Source organism: Temnothorax longispinosus, unplaced genomic scaffold (assembly GCF_030848805.1).
Source record: "Temnothorax longispinosus isolate EJ_2023e unplaced genomic scaffold, Tlon_JGU_v1 HiC_scaffold_331, whole genome shotgun sequence".
Lineage (NCBI taxonomy): Eukaryota > Metazoa > Arthropoda > Insecta > Hymenoptera > Formicidae > Temnothorax > Temnothorax longispinosus.
In genome coordinates this window covers 1-10732 of record NW_027270156.1, presented here as the reverse complement: position 1 = coordinate 10732, position 10732 = coordinate 1, and the positions used below count along the sequence as shown (strand labels likewise).

General features: G+C 39.5%; 2 long non-coding RNA genes across 2 annotated transcripts; both read right to left on the bottom strand.

Moving 5' to 3' along the window:
• Positions 1-1266: 1266 nt before the first annotated feature.
• On the bottom strand, positions 1267-2469 carry LOC139824350 (uncharacterized). The gene is made up of 3 exons (XR_011735081.1): positions 2111-2469; positions 1735-1880; positions 1267-1571 (listed from the first exon to the last, which is right to left on the bottom strand). It is a non-coding gene; the product is annotated as an uncharacterized lncRNA (long non-coding RNA).
• Positions 2470-7540: 5071 nt separating this feature from the next.
• LOC139824351 (uncharacterized) lies at positions 7541-8948 on the bottom strand. Its single transcript, XR_011735082.1, has 3 exons — positions 8656-8948; positions 8313-8423; positions 7541-7621 (listed from the first exon to the last, which is right to left on the bottom strand). It is a non-coding gene; the product is annotated as an uncharacterized lncRNA (long non-coding RNA).
• Between the last annotated feature and the right edge of the window lie 1784 nt (positions 8949-10732).

The following is a 10732-nucleotide window of genomic DNA, read 5'->3' as shown; positions in this document are numbered from 1 at the left end:
ACGACAGACATAAATGACATTACGGATTACTTGACTTACGCAAAACACATATTTTATTAACGCGTGTACTCCCAACCGAAAAAATAATCGTAGAACTAAGAGAAGCGACCTCACATATAGATAGAAGATTAAACTTCCCATTAAAATACAAGCCGAAAACTGGAACTCTATCCAAAAATATCTAGATGTAAACGCGTATTATGATAATTCGAACATATACCACTATCCTAGCGTTCCCATTAATAGCGTATCCAATGTATGAAATAATAAAGATCACACCTGTACCAGTACACAATAGCCAAACGTTTTTCACCTTCCTAGAACCCTCTCACACCCTATTAGGGAAAATCGAGAAAATCACAAACTATGTAATATTAAAGGAAAACGATTTAAATAAATGTACACAAGAAAATACTAAGTTCACCTGCGCTCAGAACCTCCCTGTCTATTTTATAACGGCGAATGCACCGACCGAAATACAGCTCTTTGTAAAAAACGTCTACACACATAGAAAATCGTAAGCAACGTCACATTATATCAAATGTAACATTCTGGATTGCAGTATCCGAGCCTCAGACATGGTTATTTTCCACCCCAAAGACAATTGACATAGTAATTCAATGTAACGAATTGCCGGAAATTAAATAAAAATAGAGAAAACCGGAAAAATAACATTACGCGACAGTTGTAAACTAACTACACCAGATATATATTTAGAGACAACAAATCGAGTTTACAATAAATATGTAAAAATGTATTTACCAGAGTTTAATATAACAGACATCATAGGAAAAAGTATAACGGTAAATAATAAAATAGAATCTGATAAAGAAATAAAACTGGAACCAATAATCAAAGATCCAACAGAATTAATGAAAATAAGTTTAAGTTTAGAAGAAATCCAAAAGGAGATGGAAAATAACCAACCCAGCATAATCACGAATAAAAATATTATATATTCCATAGGCTCCACGGTCACAATTGTAATAGTAATAAGTATCATAGCCGTAATCATTTATGTAATAAAAAAAAAGAAGGGGCCATTAAAAACTTTGTAACAAAAAAAAAAACAATCATGTAAAAATAGCACATAAGAAAATCAGATTGTAACCTCTCAGGGAAAAAGAAGACGCATAAATAAACGAAAAACTACGTTTTTTCTTTTTCCGCGGGGGGAAGGGTGTTGTGAGCGCACAACGCCCTTGGCAACCGAGTTGCCAAGCGTTAAAGAAACTCGACCCCAGCGACGAAACGTAGAGAGAAACATTCTTCGGAGAAATCTTTATTACGCGATAGTGCCTGTCACACGTGCATACAAATACAGATCACTTTCTCGTTCTCTTAACTTTTACAACTTTTACAAGACAACATATATACGTACGTGTGCGATTTTGGATACACCTTCCTTCTGAAAGATCTCCTCGGCATCAGCTCCCTGCCGTCAATATATATTTCACTATCACTATCATCTATCACGCGGCAATGGTTACGACTCTGTCACTGTCACTATCTATTTTTAGGTTACCGCTGTATTCCAACATAGATCGGTCTTTCTTAACAGCTTCATGCGTCTGTGATTGAGAAAGAAATCTGATAAGCTCTGTATACCAGCTCAATATAAGCAACATATACATATACGAATATGTATATATATTTTAGATAAAAACAGTCAGTAAACTTTTATAAAACAATACTCTTTGAAATAATACAAGCGATAATAATTTTTATAATTACCTCTCTATATATCTTAAATGTGCATGAATTTTCTTCTAACTATATTTGTAATGTCATCAACTTTTCACGCTTGTTGAATATTTGTGCCATGAGCACCAACAGCTAATTCCATCAGATCTTCTCGAACATTAACTTCATCGGTATATCTAAAATAAGGCAAATAAAGTATATGATTACAAAGATAAATCTGTATCAAAAATCTATAGTTACTGTAACGTATACTTAGATTAGATTTGTACGAGCAAGCAATATAACTAACCTCGCGAGACACCACGCGAGCAAACGTCATTGCGTTAAAAAATATTAATGTAAAATATAATTATCCACATACATTATATATAATAGTGGATTATATGTAATAAAAAATCCTACTAACCTCGCAAAACACACCACGCGAACACACGTCACATCACGCGATACACGCGCGAAATTAACTCGCCAAACTCGCCGCGATTTCGATCGCCGTCGTCACTTCGATCCTTGCGTGACGCGACCGAAATTCGCGAATTAAACGATCGTATTTAATGATGAGAGATCACATTAATAATAATATTAACCTCCTAACGACACGACGCGAACTGTCACATCACGATTGATCACGACGCACACGCACGAAATTCGCGGAACTCGCCGCGATCTCGCGATCACCCGGCTTCGACCGGCCAATCAGACACGCGGAAAAGCGACAACACTACGTGCGAGATATTTCGACTCGGAACGCTCACTTCTCGGTCAAAATGACTTTTTTTATTATAGATATGAAAAGTATATTCGAAAATAAAAACTGACTCCTTGTACACATCTGACCGTGTTAGATTCGAACAAGTCATTTTCGCTATCATCATGATGCTATTAATCAACACAGCTTTGAAACGTAAAAATCTAATGTTGTTAAATAACTCTACTAATAATCGTAAATCAAAAACTCAATTTTCTCAAGTAAATAGAAAGGAACATCATTGAGAACACCTTTGAACCAGAATTTCTTGAAGCTACCGCTTACCATTAAGAGCTAGCTGTAAAACAGTGTCTTCGTCATCATTAGTAAGACGACATTCGTATCTACGATCTCTACGTTAGGTTGGAAAACGACCTTGTCTGCCACTCATATACCCTGTGTTGTAATAAGCAATTCATATTTCGCGTTCGTGGACTCGGGTATTTGTCACGTGCTCTATAACTGATCAGCACGTCAAGATGCGTGTGCTTTTGGGGAAAGTGGGGAACATACCGCTTCACCGGTCGCACTCTCTGTAACGCTCTCGAACGACTCTGACGTTCCGTTCGCTCTTTGAATAAAGGCACGAGTTATATTATACTTGTCGCTCTATCTACCACCTACCGTCTCTCATCACCATCCTGCCTGTATCGTCGGCTAATATTACAACAGGTTATGGGCCCAGACCCTGACGACGCGTTCAGGAGGCTATAGAGAAGAGAAAGAAAAGGGTGAGAGGTAGTGAAAACGAAAACTGTGAGTGAAGACTCTGTGTAAGCTGCTGAACGTGACGCTGGTGCTGAAATATGGCTGAGACCAAGCTGTATCACATTCACCGCTTCAATGGACAGAATTTTCAACTCTGGAAACGTCAAATGGAGATATACATGCTGGAGAACAAACTCCGAAAGTATATTGATGGATCGACGCCGCGGCCGACAGCCACCACGGACATTGCCGCATGGGAACAGAAGGATGCAGAAGCACAGGCCTCCTCATGCGTGGCCTTGAACTGGATCAACTCCGTTACCTGACGGACTGCAGAACGGCTGCTGAAATTGGGGGCGTCTCAAAACTATCCATGCAGAGAAGAGTGACCAGTCGGTTCAGGTATTGTTAAATCAATTTATAAACGCGAAGATGGATCCGGATGAAAAGATGGCGGATTACATCGCGAAGATTGTTTCGCTCGCTCAACGTCTAAAGGACATGGATATGGAGCAAAAAGAGGCGGTCGTCATTGCGAAAATTATTTCTAGTCTGTCCGAAAAATACGATAATGTTCGCACGGCGTGGTATGCGGTTCCGCGTAACGATCAAAAATTAGATAAGTTAACCGATCATTTGATAAACGAAGAGTCGCTGTTAAATATGCGTAGTCGAGGTGTAAACACGAGCAACGAACAAGAAGTGTATTCTGCGCGCGGTAAACAGAGCAATGTAAATAGAAAGTCGTCCGGCATGAGTTCTGCGAATGATGCGAAGCGTGGAAGTTGTCATTTCTGTAAGAAACCGGGTCATTGGGCTCGTGATTGTTTTGAAAAAAGAAAGCATTTAGAGAAAAAAGGGTAAAGACAAAATTACTCTCATGTTAGTGAAAAAGTACATACAGATAAAAGCGACAATGCTGAACTGTTTAATATCGAATGTTTAACTGTAAATGAATTAAATGCACGTGACATGTGGTACGCGGATTCGGCTGCAACGGAACATTTGTGTATGAGGCGAGATTGGTTTAAGAAATTAAATTCGTTTCAAAACCATGAGCATAAAGTTCGCGTTGGTAATGGTAACCTTGTTGCTGCTGTAGGTGTAGGTGACATTGATGTTAGAGTTAAACGTTCCGATGGCACATTTAATACACATACTATTTCTGATGTGTGGTACGTGCCTGAAATAAAGAAAAATTACTTTCGATTGGCCGTACGTCGGAAAAAGGTATGAGAGTAGTTTTTGAAGAAGGCGGAAAAAGAGTTATATTTTATAAAGGCAATAAGTTTATTGTAGAGGCTTTAGAGAAGATGAAAAACTGTATAAACTCAATTTCTGGCCTGCTTGTAAATATAGTGAAGCAAATGTTAGTACTAGCAGTTCACTGATGGAGTGGCATGAAAAATTAGGCCATGTTAACTTTCAAATTCTAAGACAAATGATTTAAACTGTTCAGTGAATGATTTGAAGGTTTTAATTTAGATAAAAGGATCCGTTTTGCGAAGAATGTGTTCTAGGCAAACAGCATAGAAATTCTTTTCCAAAAAATGAGGCTGTTAGAGCGAAAAAGCCGGGAGAATTGTTTCATGCTGATCTCTCTCTGCGGAAAAAAATGAGTCAGAGTTCTATTGGCGGAGCAAATATTTTCTTTTGTTAAAGGATGATTTTTCTAAATACTGTTTTCGTTTACTTTGTTAAAGAAAAGTCTCATGTTTTGGAAGCTTTGCAAAAATTCTATGCTGATGTTAGAGCCGATAATTGTAATGTAAGTTTAATGAAAATTAGAACTGATTGTGGTAAGGAATTTTGTAACAAAGATGTCAAAAAGTTTTCTGCTGTCTAAAGGGATAAAAACACGAACTGACCACACCTCGCGCTCCTGAACAAAATGGGTATATTGAGAGACAAAATAGAACCATAGTTGAATCAGCTAAAAGCATGTTACATGCAAGAAAACTACCGCTATACTTATGGGCTGAGGCTACTGCTACTGCAGTGTACGTTAAAATAGAACTGCAAACAAATACTCTGAATGGCAAAACACCATATGAAATGTGGTTTGGAGGAAAAACCTTCTGTTAGTCACCTGAAATTTTCGGCAGTACATGCTACGTTCACATTCCCAAGGACCAAAGAAGTAAGTGGGAGATGAACTCTACAAAGATGATGCTGATAGGCTATAGTGATGGAAATAAAGCCTATAAGGTGTATGATCCAGCCCTTCGAAAATGCTACGTAAGAAGAGATGTGGTGTTTGATGAACGACCTCCCTCAGATGATGTGGTAGTTGTCGGCACTGATAAAAACGATGTCGATAACGTGAAACAAGGTGATTCCGAGTATGACGAGCTGAAAGAGTCATTGAAGAGAAATCCAAGAGCTCCTATCCCAAGGGATCCCTATCCACTTAGACCAAGAATACCTTCTACGTCAGATGCTGAGTTGAAAATTGCCGAAGCTCTGTTCACAACCTGTGACCACAGACTCTGAAAGAAGCTGTAGAAGCTGAGGATGCGGCTGAATGGATAAGGGCTATGCATGAAGAGTTGAATTCACTCGAAGAAACGAGACATGGGAGCTTGTTAAAAGCCTGAAGACCGGACTGTAATCTCGAATCGTTGGATATTCAAGAGAAAATACACTGCGAATGGCGAATAGATAAATACAAGGCTCGCCTGGTCATAAGAGGATTCTCTCAGAAAGAAGGAATAGATTATAAAGAAATTTTTGCACCAGTTGTAAAGTACATACAGTAAGAACAGTTCGTCTATGGTTGCTGTTGATGATCTAGAAATAATTCAATTTGACGTAAGGACTGCCTTTCTTTAAGGAGATCTTGAAGAGACAATCTTTATGGAACAACCATTTGGGTTTGAAGTTGATGATCGAGTCTGCATGTTGAAGAAAAGTCTTTATGGACTCAAACAGGCACCGAGACAGTGGAATAAGAAGATAAATGCGTTCCTCCTCGATTCGGTTTAATTCAGTCTGAATCGGATGCGTGTCTATATTATATAATAATCGATGGCGTTAGACTGTATGTGATATTATATGGTAGATGATGGAATTATCTGTAGTAACAATGTCTCGAAAATGAAGGACTTACTTAGTAAGTTAAGTGCAGTTTTTAAGATTAAAATCTCTGAAGCGAGTTCTTTGTTGGAATGCAGATAAGAGAGACAGAAAGTTGAGAACTTTGAAAATGTTTCAACGGCGTATACCAAAAGAATCTTAAGTAAGTTCAATCACGAAAACTGTATGTCTCTCTCTATCCCAGCTGATCCTAGTATTAAGTTTCTTAAATCGATGTAAATAATAGTATTAAGCATAACTTTCCATATAGAGAAGCTATTGGTTCACTTATGTTTTAATGGTTGCAACTAGACCTGATTTAGCCTATATTGTAAGTGTTTTGAGCCAATTTTCAGAAATGCCTGATGAAAGCCACTGGAATGGAGTAAAGCGTATCTTTCGGTACTTAAAAGGAACAATTGATCATGGCATTGTTTTCGGTCAGTTTAAAGATAACAATCTTGTGGCATACAGTGACTCTGATTGGGCAGGCGATGTGAACACTAGGAAAAGTACAACTGGATGGTTGTGTTTGTTAAATGGAGGACCAGTAGCGTGGTTGTCGCGAAAACAGTCCAGTATCGCACTTTCTGCCACTGAGGCTGAATTTATAGCTTTGTGCTCCGTGACCAAGGAGGTTACTTGGTTAAGAAGATTGCTTAACGAGTTAGGCTGTATGCAAAAATTACCTACTACTGTTTATTGTGATAACCAGGCTGCTATCAGTTAGTAAAAAATCCTACTGGATCAAGGCGATCAAAGCATATTGAAACGCAATATTATTATACATGTGATAAACAGAGATCACAGGAAATTAATGTAATTTATAAACCAACAGATCAACAATTGGCTGATTCGCTCACAAAAGCGTTGTGTAAACAAAAATTGGTCAATCTCATGAATCAATGCGGTATGAAGGATATAAATTAAATGCGTAATTTCTTTTGTTTATGAAAATTTTTGTGTGTGTATATGAATGATAAATTGAAAGCTGTAATAGAATATGAATTGAGTGGGAGTGTTGTAATAAGCAATTCATATTTCGCGTTCGTTGGACTCGGGTATTTGTCACGTGCTCTATAACTGATCAGCACGTCAAGATGCGTGTGCTTTTGGGGAAAGTGGGGAACATACCGCTTCACCGGTCGCACTCTCTGTAACGCTCTCGAACGACTCTGACGTTCCGTTCGCTCTTTGAATAAAGGCACGAGTTATATTATACTTGTCGCTCTATCTACCTACCTACCGTCTCTCATCACCATCCTGCCTGTATCGTCGGCTAATATTAACACACCCTGAATTACCGCACCTCCCTGATGACCACCTCTTGGCGATAAATCCCGAACACGATCTTCACTGCCGTCCAAAGTATCTCTACGTATAATCCTAAAGGACGTATGATCAATCGTTAGATTTCTGATGCTTGTAGGCAATTACAATATTTTTACTTGTATCTCGTATCACCCATTGACTAACTTATCAGATATGCCTAAAAAAAAAGCTGATCAGAATCGAAACAAACGGTGTATCACAATTTATTCAAAACGTTATATTATTTTCTCTATTAGTCTATTAGTCTCTTTTAGTCTCTTTTTTTATTAGTCTCTTTATTTTTTTTCTCTCTAACAAGGATAAATAATATATTATGCGCATAAAATTCAGTTTCTTATATCCACAAATAATTATTTAAACAAAAACAATTCTCATCATTGAAATATATCATAATATATAATCATTGATTCAGTGTATGCATTATGTTGCAGTTTTATTGTGTTACGTTCAGCCAATGAAAGAGTTCTCACACAATGCAAGTATGTAATAATAAATATTAAAATACTTCCACTAATTGAACGTAACCCAACATCATTACAACATAATGCAAAAGCAATAATTATTACTTACATATGCTTATATATAAAATATATTATTATAAGGATAAATATAATTTACTGTCTGTATTAAAAATCTATATAGTTACAGTAACGTATATCTTAGATTTGTACGAGCAAACAATAAATATCGAAACATAACCTATATGAAATAATAAATAATTATACTTTGATACTAACGTACGTACCTAATAAAGTTTTCTAAACGACATTGAAAGCTCTTTACATACTCTTCAAAAGGACAAACGAAACTATCTCTCTCTCTCTCTGTCCCTCTCTCTCACTCGATGTAACTCGATCTGTAATAATAAGTTCAATTAATTCATATATGAGCTATATTTCAATATTCATTACTCGTACTCAAAAATCTAAAGTTTATGTAACAGTAACAACTACAGATCTTCACACAATGCGGACAGTCAATCAATATCGAAATACTGCAATTACACTTGACCTCGTTATACACGTTAAAGATGACGTTAAAAAATGTTAATGTAAAATATAATTTATAATATATATTTATTTATTTACCTACTAATATATAATATCATGTATTATTATTATAACCTCGCGAGACACCACGCGAACACACGTCATTGACTTCTATTATGCTGAAAAAACATTGAAGATAACGTTAAAAGATATTAAAAAAATATAATTTATAATATATATATTTATTTACCAATATCATCACACACACATATATTCATCATATTAAAAAAAATCCTACTAACCTCGCGAGACACCACGCGAACACACACGTCACATCGCACGATTTAACACACGCGAAACTCGCCAAACTCGCCGCGATCTCGCGATCGCCGTCAATCTCGACCGCGCCAGCCAATCACGCACGCGGAAAAGCGGCAACACTACGTGCGATATATTCGACTCCAAACAAGCACTTCTCGGTAAACATGACTTTTTTTATTATGGATTTGAATATTTAATGACGATGAGGAAGCATGAAGCATTACTAGAGTATGAGAAAGTTTTCTATACACAGTGCCAGACTAGGTCAAGCTCAACAGGGTTTTCTTTTTCCGCTAATTTTTCCAAGCCCGTTCCCTTGGCAGTGGTTTCGCTAGATAGTAGATAGGGACAGAATATGTCGTTTGATTTAGCGTGCGGCACCTGCTCGTAGAGCCTTATCCACACGGCCCCCATGGGCGCGAGATTGGGATACGCCCAATCAGCGCGTACCGACCGAGGTCGATACTACCAGTGCGCCGCAGGATTACAGGATCCCGCGGCAACCCACTGGTCGGGGCGAGCGACTATCCACGCTCTACCAGCTAAGCAGACTGGCACCCGAGCTGTGGGGACGCAAGCTCACCCGTCGGACACCCAAGTTCGTGAACTCGGGTATCCTAGCCAGCATTTGGCTCAACCACTGCCACCACGATGGTCCTACCCGCGACCGGCGGGAGCAAGCTCCCTGGGCGACCGGTCCCCGTGGTACCAGTCTAGATCACTGGTCGGATCTTCGCAGCCAAAGCCACTCCCGGTTGGGTCTCCTGCAGACCCGGCCCCGGTAAGCCACATTCACACGTCTCACGCATTCTCATTCATTCTTCGCTGAAACACACAAGCCGCAAACCTGCTCAGACTCTCGTATCTTTCCTTTCGCTCCAGTACCTCGCTCACGTCCACTTTTCCATCCTCACTCACCCTGACTCCCCATTCGTCCAGGTTCCTAACATCCTCATACATTTCACACTCAACCATCACATGCTTCCAATCCTCGCACTCAGCACCACACGCACAACTTTCAGTCTCAGACAATCCCCTTTTATGCAGAAACTCATTCAAACTGCCGTGACCCGTCAAGATATAGCCGAGCCATAGGCTCGGCTCAAACCCCAGACAAGCCTCGGCAAACCTCACATCCCGTATGAAGCCATGTGTCACTCGTCCTTTCGCACCGTTATCCCATTCATTCTGCCATCTTTCATACAATCTAGCATTCAGCAGCTCCAAACTCTCATCCACATCTCTCGCTCTCACTTCCTCTTCGCTCACAACACCTCTTTCACCCAATCTCCAGCCATTCTTAATTCTCACAGTCACACCTCTTTTCACGCACTCCAGGTCCCACGGAAGACCACCCATCAATACCTGCATGGCCTCCGTGGAGACCGTTCTACAGACACTCAAACAGGCGCTCATCGCCACTCTTTGGCACCTATTAATCGCTACTCGCGCATATTTGTACTCCATGGCTTCATACCACACGCTCGCACCATACATAACACATGCAGCAAACAAACCCTTATAGATCACACGCCATGCTCTCTTTCGCAAACCCCATTCACTCCTCATCACACGTCTCAAGTTTCCCACCACACTCACACACTTCTGTCTCATACGCTCCAGGTGCGGCTTAAAACTCATTCGCTCGCCCATCCACACACCCAAATATCTCACACACTTCACATACCTCACATGCTTCCCATTCACACTAACGCTCGGGTGTCTCGCTTCCGACATATTCCCTTTCAGAAGCATCATCACCGTCTTGCTCTCTGAAACTCTCACACCGACACTCGCACCCCATTCGCTCACTATCCTCATCCACTCGTTCCCCTTTCTCTCCAGATCTGCCCGG